This window comes from Sapajus apella, unplaced genomic scaffold (genome assembly GCF_009761245.1).
Source record: "Sapajus apella isolate SASKATOON/1434 unplaced genomic scaffold, GSC_monkey_1.0 scaffold95, whole genome shotgun sequence".
Lineage (NCBI taxonomy): Eukaryota > Metazoa > Chordata > Mammalia > Primates > Cebidae > Sapajus > Sapajus apella.
The window spans coordinates 5,593,829-5,608,986 of record NW_022437035.1 but is presented as its reverse complement, the minus strand read 5'-3'; positions in this window follow the sequence as shown (position 1 = coordinate 5,608,986).

Sequence of the window (15,158 nt, the reverse complement as noted above, 5' to 3'; positions counted from 1 at the left end):
GTCATACAAAAACTTGCACCTGAGTGTTCACAACAGCATTATCTTTAAGAACCAAAGATGGCAACAGCCCAAATGTACGTCGACAGGTGAATGGACAGACATGAGGTCCATCCACATAATGAAATATCATTCAGAAGGAATGAATCACTGGCACCTGCTGCAACATGGGTCAGCCTTAACAACATTATGTACAGTGGAAGAAACCGTCCACAAAAGGCCACATGGTGTATGATTCCACTTACATGAAATACCCAGAATAGGGAAATCTACAGAGAAAGTGGTTTCCAGGAGCTAGCGGTGGGGTGGTGGGGGCTGCAGGAGAATGGGGAATCACTGCAAATAGATATAGGTTTTTTTGTTTTTTTTTTTGTTTTTTTTTTGTTTTTTTGAGATGGAGTCTTGCTCTGTAGCCCAGGCTGTGCAGTAGTTTGATCTCGGCTCACTGCAACCTCTGCCTCCAGGGTCCCGGTTCAAGCAATTCTCCTACCTCAGCCTCCCAAGTCGCTGGGATTACAGGCACGAGCCACTGTGCCCAGCTAATTTTTGTATTTTTTTAGTAGAGACGGGGTTTCACCATGTTGGCCAGTCTAGTCTTGAACTCCTGACCTCTTGATCCGCCCACCTCGGCCTCCCAAAGTACTGAGATTACAGGTGTGAGCCACCATGCCCAGCCGGGTATAGGGTTTCTTTGCCTTTTTTTTTTTTTTTTTTTTTTTTGAGACAGCATTTCACTCTTGTTGCCCAGGCTGGAGTGCAATGGCATGATCTTGGCTCACTGTAACCTCTACCTTCTGGATTCTAGTGATTCTCCTGCTTTAGCCTCCCAAGTAGCTGGGATTACAGGAGTCCACCACCACGCCTGGCTAATTTTTGTTTGAAATGGAGTCTTGCTCTGTTGTCCAGGCTGCAGTGCAGTAGTGCAATCTCAGCTCACTGCAACCTCTGCCTCCCAGGTTCAAGTGCTTCTCCTACCTCAGCCTTCCAAGTAGCCAGGATTACAGGCACCGGCCATCATGCCTGGCTACTTTTTGTGTGTTTGTAGAGATGGGGTTACACCATGTTGGCCAGGCTGGTCTCGAACTTCTGACCTCAGGTGATCCCCTGTCTTGGCCTCTCAAAGTGCTGGGATTACAGGCATGAGCCACCATGTCCAGCTGGGTATAGGGTTTCTTTTTGGAGTGATGAAAATGTTCTAAGGTCAGTTGTGGTAATGATTGTACAACTCAGTTATATACTAAACACCGTTGGATTGTACGCTTTAAAGAAGTGAATTTTACAGTTTGTTGTTTTTTGGGACAGGGTCTTGCTCTGTTACCCAGGCTGGAGTGCAGTGGCACAATCATAGCTCACTGCAGCCTCAACCTCCTGGGCTCAAGCTGACCTCTCATGCCAGCCCCCCAAATAGCTGGGACTACAGGCACTCCCCATCATGCCTGGCTAATTTTTAATTTTTAAAATTTTTTGTGGAGATGAGGTCTTCTTATGCTGCCCAGGCTGGTCTTGAACTCCTGGTCTCAAGCAATCCTCCCACCTTGGCTGCCCAAAGTGCTGGGATTACAGGTGTGAACCTCTGTGCCTGGTCTTGTATGTATTTGAATTATGTCTCAATAAAGCTGTCTCATACACACACTCCCAACACCCACATACCCCACATGTACACATTCAAACAGAACTTCAGATCTTAGAGGCGAGAAAGGGCCAGGTGAGGTGGTTTACGCCTGTAATACCAGCACTTTGAGAGGCTAAGGTGGAAGGATTGCTTGGGGCCAAGAGTTTGAGACCAGTCTGGGCAACATAGCAAGACTTCATCTCTACAAAATGAAAAATTTTAAAAATTAGGCATGGTGGCACATGCCTATGGACCTAGCTAGCCAGGAGGCTGAGGCAGGAGCCCAGGAGACAGTACGGTAGCAATCTCTGATCACGCGGCTGCACTCCGGCCTGGGTGACAGAGCAAGATTTTGTCTTTCTAAAAAAATTCATTTTTAAAGGTGAGAGAAAGGTGTTCCCCAAGACTCTGAGGAAGGAAGATGGGAAGAAGTGGAAAGTGAAGAGTAAGGTTCGGCCTCGTCTGACCTTTAAGCCCTCCTCCTGCCCTCAGAAACGCTGCCATTCTAGTCAGGCATGTTCGCATGTGCCTGTAGTCCCAGCTACTCAGGAGGCTGAGGTAGGAGGATCGCTTGAACCCACGAGTTCCAGGGTGCAGTGAGCCATGATTGCACCACTGTACTCCAGCCTGGGCAACAGAGCGAGACTTCGTCTCAAAAAAGAAAGGAAAGAGAAAGGAAGGAAGGAAGGAAAGAAGGAAGGAAGAAAGGAAAGAAGGGAGGGAGGGAGGGAGGACAGACAGACGGATGGATGGACCTCCCCCCACCCCCACACACCTATTCTGCCTGAATTCTCAGGCAGTGTCTTTTATTTGAACTGCATGCATTTGTAATTAATTCCTCCAACTTCTAGTTGTTTGAGGTCAGAGGAAGGAACACAGGATGGGAATGTGTTCAGGAATGGGAAGAGTTACAGAAACCTCAGGGCCTCTGCTCAGACAGGCGTTGGGATGAATCCCACAGATGGGAATAATCAGCCATGAGACTTCGAGTGAGTGACTCCTCCCATTGAGGCTCACCTGCACAATGGGATGATAGCAGCCACCCTGCCACTGAGGACTGGGCAGCATATGTCAAGTGCCTGGCACACAGCAAGCAAGCACTCAGCACGTGGTGGCAAGTTATCCATTCTTAAAACCATAGAGAGTATGTGAAATGCCATTCCGTGTGCAAACATTGCCAACCCTCAGAACATTCCCCGCTGGCCTCCTGGGCAGCTGAGAAGAGTCATAGCATTGCGGGAGGTGTTATGTTTGGAATTACGTCCCCCCAAAAAGATCCTGAAGGGCTAAGGCCTAGGATCCGTGAATGGGATCTTATTTGGAAATGCGATCTTTGCAGATGATATGTTGAGATGAGGTCACGAGAGTGGGCCCTAATCCAATGTGGCTGTGTCTTTACATAAAGGGGAGATGGGACACGGAGACAGACGCGCACAGAGGGCACAAAGAGAAGATGGCCCCCCACACGCCAAAGAGCGCAGGAGGCCACCTGAAGCCGGGAGAGGGTCCTGGAAGAGACCCTCCCTCTCAGCCTCAGAAGGAACCACACCTTGATTTCAGACTTCCAGCACCAAAATAGTGAGATGATAAGTGTCTGCTGTTTAAGCCAGCCAGGTGGTGTGGCTTTGTTACAGAGGTAGGAGTAAGATCAATCCACCGTCAGAGCTAACTGGGCCTCCCAGGGCCAGCAGGATCCCCCGGGGCCTTGGAGGGGATGGACCAGAGGCCAGTGCCACCCCCCGCCAGCCCCCAGTCACTGCCCAGGCCCATGGCCAGGCCTGGCTGCTCCTCGGCCCCCCACTGCCCCAGCAGGAGGGTACCAGACGCTTCTGGGACAGAAATCTGGGATGCATTTGGAAATCCTGGCAGAGGGGTTTCAAGTTAGGCCCTGTCCTGGTGACTGGGGGAACCGCCATCTGGATCCTGTTTGCTGGTCCCCGGCAGAAGAATCTGAGTGGGATCTGCGGGGAGCCGTCAGGAAAGGGGGCCACTCCTTCTGTGGCTGGGCACAGTCAGCGGTCCTGGGTGGAATCCTGGCCCTGCTACTTGCTGGGTGACCTCAGGCTGCTCATGTCACCTCCCTCTCTTGGCCTTCTTACCTGAAAACTGAGGACAATAGCAGCATGTACCTCAAAATGTCGCTGCCAGGATTTACTAGGATCATGAGAATAGCAGGCTTCTTAATAAACAGGAACTTCAGATTTTTAATTTTTTTTTTTAGATGGAATCTTGCTCTGTTGCCCCGGCTGGAGTGCCCGATCTCGGTTCACTGCAATCTCTGCCTCCCGGGTTCAAGCAATTCTCCTGCCTCAGCCTCCCAAGAAGCTAGGACTGCAGGTGCTAACCACCACACCCAGCTAATTTTTGTATTTTTAGTAGAGCCAGGGTTTCACTGTATTGGCCAGGCTGGTTTCGAACTGCTGACCTTATGATCCGCCCGCCTTGGCCTCCCAAATTGCTGGGATTACAGGTGTTGTTTTTTTTTTTTTTTACAAGTACTGGTAACATATAGATAATGTAAAATTGACTTTTGTTTTTTTGAGGCAGGGTCTCACTGTGTCACCCAGGGTGAAGTGCAGTGGGGTGATCATGCAGCCTCAACCTCCCCTGGTGATTCGACCTCCTCAGGTGATTCTCCTACCTCAGGCTCTAGGTTAGCTGGGACTACAGGCATGTGCCACCATGCTTGGCTCATTTTTCGATTTTTTTTTTGTTGAGGTAGGGTTTCGCCATGTTGTCCAGCCTGGAAAATTGACCATTTTACTTATTTTAACCATTTTAAAGCACACAACTCAGTACATTCGCATTGCGGTGCAACTATCACCACTGTCCAGAGCTTTTTCATTTTCCCCAAATGAAACTGTACTGGTCCAAGGTTGACTCCTCACCCCCCCATCCCTCAGCCTCTGGCAACCGCCATTCTACTTGTCTTTACAATTTTGACGACTCTAAGTATCTCATTTAAGTGGAATTTTACCATTTCACTCATTACAAAATATAACAAAATTTCCCTTTTTTTTTTTTTTTTTTTTGGAGACCAGGGTCTCACTCTGTCAACCAGGCTGGAGTGCAGTGGTGAGATCATGGCTCACTGCTGCCTGGACCTCCTAGGTTCAAGCGATCCTCCCACCTCAGCCTCCCAAGTAGCTGGGACTATGGGTGCGTACGACCATAACAAGCCAATCTTTGTATTTTTTGTAAAGACAGGGTTTTGCTTTGTCAGCCAGCATGGTCTCAAACTTCTGGGCTCAAGCAATTCCCCAGCCCCCTACCTTGGCTTCCTAAAGTGCTGGGATTACAGGCGTAATTGCACCACTGAACCTGGAAAAATTGACCATTGTTAAGGGTACGATTCACTGGAATTAAATGCCTTCATAGTGTTGTGCAACTACCACTATCGTCCATCTCCTGAACCCTTTTCATCTTGTAAAACTGAAGCTCTGTATCCATTAAACAGTAACTCCCGTTACCCCTTTTCCCTAGGCCTTGGCCATTGCCATTCTACTTTCTGTCTCTATGATTTTGACTATTCTAGATATGCCACGTAAGTGAAATCATACAGTATTTATTGTTTTGTGACTGGCTTAGTTGACTCAGCATAATATTCTCAAGCTTCATTCTCTTGTGGCTTGTATCAGAATTGCCTTCCTTTTCAGGGCTGAATAATATTCCATTGAATGGATAGACCTCATTTTGCTTATCCATTCTTCCCTGATATATACCTGGGTTTCTCTATATTTTAGCAATTATGAATAATACTGCTATGAACACGGGTGTACAGGGATCTCTTTGAGACCCTTCTTTTAATTCTTTTGGATATATATCTAGAAGTGGAATTGCTGGGTCACATGGGTAATTCCGTGTTTAATTTTTTTGAGGAACTGCCATCTGTTTTCTGCAGCAGCTGCTCCACTTTGCATTCCCACCAGCAGTGTGCAAGCGCTCTGATTTCTCCACATGCTTGCCAGCAATGAGTAGCGGACTGTTCCCCGGGGCCACCTGGCTCCCCCAGTCTTTCTCTGGGGAGCTTGAAAGGGGCAGTTTACTTAGGGATGCCAGAACCCCTGGAATCCTGACCCCTTTTGAGTTTCTAAGGTTTCTAGAAGATCCCCGGGCCCTAGGGGAAATCCACTGTGGCAGTGACGGCCTGGCTCTGGGCCTGGGGTGCACACTGAGCTGGGGAGCACTGGTTCCGGGCATGCAGGGGTGAGGAAGTGGCTGTGTGCATGAACGCTGTTGTGTATATAAACCCGTGTGAACCAAAGTGGGAAGTGCTGCAATGCCAGGAGAGCCAGGCTCCTTTGGAGATGGTTTAGCATGCATCCGACATAGGGCCTGGAAGTCTCTCCCTCAAAGGGCTACATCTGGGCTCAGGTTCTGCCATTAAGACAGCCAGGCTGGCTGGGTACAGTAGCTCATGCCTGTAATCTCAGCACTTTGGGAGGCCGAGGGGGGTGGATCATGAGGTCAGGAGTTCGAGACCAGTCCAGCCAACATGGCAAAACCCCATCTCTACTAAAAATACAAAAATTAGCTGGGTGTGGTGGCACATACCTATAATCTCAGCTACTCAGGAGGCTGAGGCAGGAGAATTGCTTGAACCTGGGAGGAAAAGGTTGCAGTGAACTGAGATGGTGCCACTGTACTCCAGCCTGGGCAACCGAGTGAGACTCCGTCTCCAAAAAAAAAAAAAAAAAAAACCAAAAAGCAAAAAACAAAAACCAGCCAGGCTGAACTCTGCCTGAAAGAAGCTGAGATTCCCAGACGTACAGCAGGAAGAGGGCTGATGCTAAGAAGGCGACAGAGCCTGCTCATGATAGACAGCAGGGGCTGACCTCCCTGGCCCTGAACCTAGTGAGTGCTCCCAGAGGATGGGGCTCTTGGCCCCTGGGTCAGCCTCCCACATGACTGGGCCTGCTCCCTCGGGCTCAGTGGAACCTCATGCCCAGCACAGATGAAATAGCTGTTGGCTGGATGGTGGCCCAAATGGCCATGTGGTCATCCTTCGGCACAGTGGTCTTCACCATCCAGGGAGAAGGGAAAGCAAAGGAATCTGGAAGCGAAGCACGGGGCCTCGAGGTCAGAAAGACTTTGGCCACCCAGTGGCTTAAGCAGGGACCCCCCTCTCAAGCCCAGTCTCCTCACCAGTAAGCTGGAGATACTAATGACAGCGGCTGCCTGATGGAGCAGGTGATGATTCAGTGGTGCAATGTATAACGTCCAGCCGGCACCGGGTACATTGTAAGTAAATGGCCCTGTTCCCATTAGAAAGGAGAACAGCTGCCTGGACTGAATGTGCAACAGGACACTCCCCTGAAATGTGTTTTTTTTGGATGCATCAGCTCACTTTCTAGCCACTGGCCTCTTCTAGAAGTTGCACACAGATAAAAAGGTCCCAGTTAATGAGGATTCTGGTTAAAGTTTTAAAATTCACAGCAAGCCCACTCCGCATAATAAAGTATCAGAAGCACAACAATCCTTTAATCTAGAAGGAATTAATTGCTGGGCCCAGAAATTCAGGGCACGCTGACAGAATCCTTAATTTCTCAAGCTGATGGTTTCAAAAAGTGACTGATTTTAGACTGGCTTCTCTCTAGGCGTACTTAAGACTCTCACAGTCCCAACAAAGGGCGAGATTGTCTTGGTGTCTAACTCAGTAAGAATCATGTATGTGGGGTCTGAATTAATGTCAGCTCTGAATTTTTCCTGCTGAGTGGCACATGGAGGACTTTAACCCCCAGGAGATTCAATGGCAGCTCTGTGGCCTGGGCATCCCAGGCATCGTCCAGGGAATGTCCTCACTCATCCCACATGTTTACAGAGCGCCTATTCCGAGCCCAAGCTCTGCCTCTGTGTTGGAAATGCAGGAGCCAGCACGACCAGCCTCAAAGACAGACTTACACAAACCCATGGTCAGATAACCGCGTGACTGCACATCGTCAAAAGGAATGAGGCAGCGTGTCTGAAAGGACATAACAGGCTGGGCGCAGTGGCTCACACTGTAATCTCAGCACTTTGGGAGGCTGAGGCGGGAGGATCAGTTAAGGCCAAAAGTTCAAGTCCAGCCTGGGCAACATAGTGAGATTCTGTCTCTGCAAAAAATAAAATATTAGCTGGGTATGGTGGTGCATGCCTGTGGTCCCAGCTACTCAGAAGGCTGAGGCAGGAGGATGGCTTGAGTCAGGGAGGTTGAGGCTGTAGTGAGCCATGATCGATCGCATTCTTGCACTCCAGCCTCAGTGACAGAACAAGACCCTGTCTTTAAAAAAAAAAAAAAAAAAAAAGAGAGAGAGAGAGAACAATAGGAATCTAATTTAGATGGCAGGGCTTGGCAGATAGGGTCACAGATCTAATAAAATGTTTTTTTGAGACAGGTTCTCACTCTGTCACTGTAGATTATTTTGCATTTTCTAGAATTTTTCTTCTTTTTCTTAAAAGAGAGGCTCTCACTCTGTTACCCAGGCTGGAGTGTAGTGGCATGATCATAGCTCACTGCAGCCTCCAACTCTCAGGCTCAAGCAATCCTCCCATCTCAACCTCCCAAAGTAGCTGGGATTACAGATGCACACTGCCATACTTGGCTAATTTTTTTTTTTTTTTTTTTTTTTAGAGATGGGGGGGGGTCTCCCAATGTTTCCCAGGCTGGTCTTGAACTCCTGGACTCAAGCAATCCTCCTGTCTCAACTTCCCAAAGTGCCAGGATTACAGGCGTGAGTCATCTCACTTGGCCTATAGAATTTTATATAAATTAAATCATACTGTGTGTACTCTTTTTTTTGTCTGGCTTTTATGCAACATAATAATTTAAGCCTCATCCTTGTCATCGTGCATATTACTAGTTCATTTCTTTTTCCTGCTAGGTATATTTCACAACTTGTTTGTCCACTCACCTGTTGATGGACATTTGGTTGGTTTCCAGTTTGGGGCTATGATGAATAATGCTGCTATGACCATTTGCATACATATGTTTTCATTTCTCTTGGTTAGAGACCTAGGAATAGAATTGCTGGGTCTCAAGGTAAGTGTATGTGATGTATGAGAGAAACTGCAAACTGCTTTTTTTTTTTTTTTTTTTTTTTTGAGACAGTCTGGCCGTCACCAATGGCATGATCTCAGCTCACTGCAGCCTCCTCCTCCCAGGTTCAAGCAATTCTCCTGCCTCAGCCTCCTGAGTAGCTGAAATTATAGGCATGCAACACCATGCCTAATTTTTTTTAGTTCTCAAGAGTTAGTTTTTCAACCCTTGCCCCCTTCTCTCCCTTCCCTACTTAGTGGTCCCAGTGTTTACCGTTGCCATCTTTATATTCCTGACAATCCGTATTAGTTTGTTTTCACACTGCTATAAAGAAATACCTGAGGCCGGGAGCGGTGGCTCATGCTTGTAACCCCAGCACTTTGGGAGGCCGAGGCAGTTGGATCACTTGAGGTCAGGCGTTTGAGACCAGCCTGGCCAACATGGCGAAACGCTGTCTCTACTAAAAATACAAAAATTAGCTGGGCGTGGTGGTGGGCACCTGCAATCCCAGCTACTTAAGAAGCTGAGGCAGGAGAATTGCTTGAACCCGGGAGGAGGAGGTTGCAGTGAGCCGAGATTGCGCCACTGCACTCCAGCCTGGGTGACAGAGCCAGACTCAGTCTCAAAAAAATAAAAAAAAAAAAAAAAATAAAAGACATACCTGAGACTGAGTAATTTATAAAGGAAAGTGGTTTAATTTACTCACAGTTCCGCATTGTTTGCTGGGGAGGCCTCAGGACACATAGTCATGGCGGAACGCAAAAGGAGAAGCAGACACATTCTTCACAGGATGCCAGGAGCGCGCGCGAGAGCGCGCAGGAAACAATTCCACTTTTAAAACCATCAGATCTCGCGAGATTCATTCACTGATGAGAAAGGCATGGGGGAAATTGCCCCCGCAATCCAATCACTTCTCTCCCTGGACAAGTGGGGATTACCATTTGAGATAAGATTTATGTGGGGACACAGCACCAAACCATATCAGTTCCCAGTGTTTATGGTTTTATGCACTTGTGTTAATTTGCTTAGGATAATGGCCTCCAGCTGTATCTATGTTGCTGCAAAGGACATGATTTCATTCTTTTTTATGACTACGTAGTATTCCACAGTGTATATGTACCACGATTTCTTTAATTCGTCATTGATGGGCACCGAGGTTGAGTCCATCCGTGTCTTTGATTTGTTTTCTTTTGGATATATACCCAATAATGGGATTTCTTTTCTTTCTTTCTTCTTCTTCTTCTTCTTCTTTTTTTTTTTTTTGAAACAGTTTTGCTCTTGTTGCCCAGGCTGGAATGCAGTGGCACAATCTCGGCTCACTGCAACCTCCTCCTCCCGGGTCCAAGTGATTCTCCTGCCTCCTGGGTAGATGGAATTACAGGTATCTGGCACCACGCCCAGCTAATTTTTTGTGTTTTTAGTAGAGACGGGGTTTCACCATGTTGGCTAGGCTGGTCTTGAACTCTTGATCTCAAATGATCCACCCGCCTCAGCCTCCCAGAGTGCTGGGATTACAGGTGTGAGCCATTGTACCCAGCTGGGATTGCTTTCCTTGTTCCAAGGGGAATGCTCTAGTGTTTGCCTGTTCAGTATGATGTTGGCTGTGGGTTTATCCTAGATGGCTCTTATTATTTTGACGTATGTTCCTTTGATGCCTAGTTTCTTGAGGGTTTTTATCATGAAAGGATGTTGGGTTTTATTGAAAGCATTTTCTGCATCTATTGGGATGAGGATTTTTGCTTGTAATTCTGTTTATGTGGTGAACCATATTTACTGATTCATGTTTTTTTTTTTTTTTTTTATTAAATTTTTTAGACAGAGTCTTGCTTTGTTGCCCAGGCTAGAGTGCAGTGGCATGATCTCAGCTCACTGCAACCCCCACCTCCCGGGTTCAAGCTATTCTCTTGCCTCAACCTCCTGAGTAGCTGGACACAGGTGCTTGACACCACGCCCAGCTAATTTTTGTATTATTGGTAGAGACGGGGTTTCACCATATTGGCAGGCTGGTGTTGAACTCTTGACCTCCACCCGCCTCAGCCTCCCAAAGTGCTGGGATCACAGGTGTGAGCCACTGAGCCTGGCCAACTTTTTGATGTGCTATTGAATTCAGTTTGCTAATATTTTGTTGAGGATTTTTGTATGTGTGTTCATCAGGAATATTGGCCTGAAGTTTTCTTTTTTTCATTGTTTCTTTGCCAGATTTTGAGGTCAGGGTGAAGCTGGGTTCATAGAATGAAGGAACATACGTCAAAATAATAAGAGCTATCTAGGATAAACCCACAGCCAACGTCATACTGAACAGGCAAACACTAGAGAATTCCCCTTGGAACAAGAAAAGCAATCCTAGCTGGATGTAATGGCTCACACCTGTAATCCCAGCACTTTGGGAGAGGAGTTAGAAAAGAGTTCCTCCTACCTGATTTTTTGGAGTAGTTTCAGTAGAATTGGTACCAGCTCTTCTTTGTACATCTGGTGGAACATGGCTGTGAATCTAATTGGTCCAAAGCTTTTTTTGGCTGGTGTTTTAGTACTGACTCAATTTCTGAACGTGATATTGGTTTGTTCAGTCTTTCCATTTCTTTCTTTCTCATTCAATCTTGGGGAGACAGTGTCTTTCCAGGAGTTTCTCTGTTGTCTCTAGATTTTCTCATTTGTGTGTGTAGAGTTGTTCATAATAGTCCCTGAGGATCTTTTGTATTTCTTTTGTGTTGTGGAGTCACTTGTAATGTCACCTTTGTTATTTCTGATTTTGCTTATGTAGATCTCTTTTTTTCTTTGTTAATCTAGCTAGCGGTATATTGATCCTGTTTATCCTTTCGAATAATCAATGTTCGGTTTTGCTGATTCTTTGCATGAATTTTTGTGTATCAATTTCATTTAGTTCCACTCTGATTTTAGTGATTTTTTCTATCTTCTGGGTTAGTTTGTTCTGGTTTATCTAGTTCCTCTGTGTATGATATTAGATGGTTCATTTGAGGTCTAGCTTTTTGAGGGAGGCATTTAGCACTATCGACTTTCCTCTGAACACTGCTTTTGCTGCATTCCGGAGATTTTGGTATGTTGTATCTCTGTTTTCTTTCAAAGAATATTTTGATTTCTGCTTTGATTTTGTTGTTTACCCCAAAAATCATTCAGGAGGAAGTTATTTAATTTTCACATAATTGTATGGTTTTGAGAGATCTTTTTTTATAATTTTTTTATTTTTGAGACATACTCTTGCTCTGCTGCCCAGACTGGAGTACAGCGGCATGAACTCGGCTCACTGCAACCTCCGCCTCCCAGGTTCAAGTGATTATCCTGCCTCAGCCTGCTGAGTAGCTGGGACTACAGGTGCCCACCGCCACACTTAGCTAATTCTTTTTTATTTTTTTGGTATTCTTAGTTGAGACAAGGTTTCAACATGTTGGTTAGGCTGGTCTCGAACTCCAGACCTTAAGTGATCTGTCCACCATCACCTCTCAAAGTGCTAGGATTACACATGTGAGCCACCGCACCTGGTCAAAATCTTCGTAGTATTTTCTGTCTTTATTCTACTGTGGTCCAAGAGTTTGGCTGGTATAATTTTGATTTTTTTAAATGTATTGAGGCTTGCTCTTTGGCCAAGCATGTGGTTGATCTTGGAGTATGTTCCATGTGCAAATGAGAAGAACGTATATTCCGTGGCTGATGGGTGGCGTTTTCTGCAGATGTCTAATAGGTCCAAGGTCAAGTGCTGAGTTTAAGTCCAGAATTTCTTTGTTAATTTTCTGCCTTGATGATCTGTCTAATGCTGTCAGTGGGGGGGTGGAAGTCTTCCACTATTGTGGGGCTAATAGACCTTGTCTTTTAAAAAAAAAAGTCCAGGTCTCCTTAAGTGTTTCTTCATATATACAAGTAGAGTGCCCTGAGGTCAGCCTCCCTCTTGCTTTAATCTGATGCCCCCGTTTTCCTATATGGGCAACTGAACTTCCTCCACCCATCTGCCATCATCATCATCACATCACTTGCAGAGCTCATCATTCTCTGTGAAAAACCTCTCGCCAGTAAGCACCTGTTTCTGATCAGTCTTGCTCCCTAGCAAGCAGAGTCTGAAACCTGTGCTTCCTGAATGTTTATTTGTTTTGGTTTGGTTTGGTTTGGTTTGGTTTTCCTTCCTGAATGTTTACACCTGAGAGTGTTAAGGAGCCAAACGCTCCTGGACTGGCCGGCTGCAGTGGCTCCTGCCTGAAATCCCAGCACTTTGGGAGGCCAAGGAGGAAGGATCACTTGCGCGCAGGTATTGGAGACCAGGCTGGGCAATGAAGTGAGATCCTGTCTCTAAAAGAAAACAAAACACTTGGCTGGTTGGTGTGGCTTATGTCTATAATCCCAGCACTTTGGGAGGCCGAGATGGGCAGATCGCCTGAGGTTGGAAGTTTGAGACCAGCCTGACCAACATGGAGAAACCCCGTCTCTACTACAAAAAGAAATATATATATATATATGTATGTATATATAAACTAGCCAGGCATGGTGGCAATGCCTATAATCCCAGCTACTAGGGAGGCGGAGGCAGGAGAATCAGTCACTATAACCTAGGAGGTGGAGGTTGCAGTGAGCCAAGATCGTGCCATTGCACTCCAGTCTGGGCAACAAGAGTAGAACTCCATCTCAAAAAAACAAAAACAAAAAACAAAACACTTAGCTGGGTGCCATGGCTCATGTCTGTAATCCCAGCACTTTAAGAGGCTGAGGCAGGTGGATCACGTGAGGTCAGGAATTCGAGACCACCTCTGGCCAACATGGAAACCCCATCTCTACTAAAAATACAAAAATTAGCCCAGTATGGTGGTAGCTGCTGCAACCCCAGCTCCTTGGGAGGCTGAGGCAGGAGAATTGCTTCAACCAAGAAGGTGGAGGTTGCAGTGAGCTGAGATCAGACTATTGCACTCCAGCCTGGGCAACAGAGTGAGACTCCGTCTCAAAAAACAAAAACAAAACATCAACACTCCTGAGCTGACCACCTCTGCCCATCATCCTCCAGACCTATTTCCTGTGGCCTTGGTCTCCCACCAGGCTGGCAAATAACCATCAGCCATACCCATGCCCTGGAGGTAGGGTCATCTGGAACCAAGGCTGATCCCTTCTGGACTCAGGACTGGCTTTGTAATTTGTGAGGCCCAGTGCAAAATAAAAATATGGGGCCATTTGGAAAATGATTAAGAATTTCGAGACGGTGACAACTAGGGCCAAATGTGGGGCCTGAGGATGAGCCCTGTGTGACTCTGGAAGCTGCACATCTATGAAGCTGCCCTGCTGGTGGCAGAGACCTTTCCAGCCCTCCAGGCCCAGTTGCCCTGGAATTCCCCATGCCCCATGTGGGCTTTCATCCTCTGCTCTCCCTTTTCCTTCCCCAGTGCCCTCTCACATCCTCTTTTCTGACTGCAGAGGGAGTCAGGAATCTTGGCTGGTGTGGCCTTCCCTTGATGTCTTCAGGGCTATTGGGTTTCCCTTGACATTCATCTGGGGGACTCTGCCTCTTGCTCTGGCCTCATTTCATCCCTCTCCTGCCATGGCTGGCCGCATGTTAGGGACCTGGGTCCCTAACCAATTTGCTAGATTGCAAATTGGTACCCCATGTTTCTCACACTGGGCCAGCCCACTTCTCCAGCCTCATGCTCTCATGTGCTGAGCAACAATCTCAAGGCATTCTAGGCCCTGACATGACTACGAACTTTTGAATAGTGTGGCAGAGATGAGCTGTATAGTTACTAATTTCATTGTACACATATCCTGGCGCACTGGAAGACTACATTTCCCAGTGGCCCTTGCATACAGGTGAGATCACATGACCTGTAACAGCCAATGAAAAGTGAGGGGAAATGAAGTACAGGACTCCTAGGCCATGTCCCTCTGCCATGCTTGCTCCCCAACCTGCCTGTCTGTGACACAGATGGTGAAGCTGTAAGATGGAAGCATTCCCTTATACTCTGTAGTCTCTCTTAGAGACTATATGATGCCCTTCTCCCAGCCAAGGGCCCAGGGAATGCATCTAGGGGGTTTAGCTTTCTCTCTATTTTCTGAGGTGGGTCCTTGCCACCAGCCTCCATGTTTTCAGGAAGCTCCATGTAGCCACGGACATAACATTGGCCACAGAGGCAAAGTCATGGTGGGGGCCAGGCGCTGTGGCTCACACCTGTAATCCCAGCACTTTGGGAGGCCGAGGCAGGTAGATCTCTTGAGGTCAGGAGTTAGAGACCAGCCTGGCCAACGTGGCAAAACCCCGTCTTTACTAAAAATACAAAAATTAGCTGGGCATGATGGTGCATTCCTGTAATCCCAGCTATTTGGGAGGCTGAGGCAGGAGAATTGCTTGAACCTGGAAGGTGGAGGTTGCAGTGGGCAGAGATTGAGCCACTGCACTCCAACCTGGGTGACAAAGTGAGACTCCGTCAAACAAGAACAGCAACAATTAAAAAACAAAGTCATGGTGGGACCTTGGACATGAATTCTGCTCTTTGGGCCTCAGCTCCCCCACTGGAAAGAAGGCAATCTCCCAGCCTCTCATGATGGAAA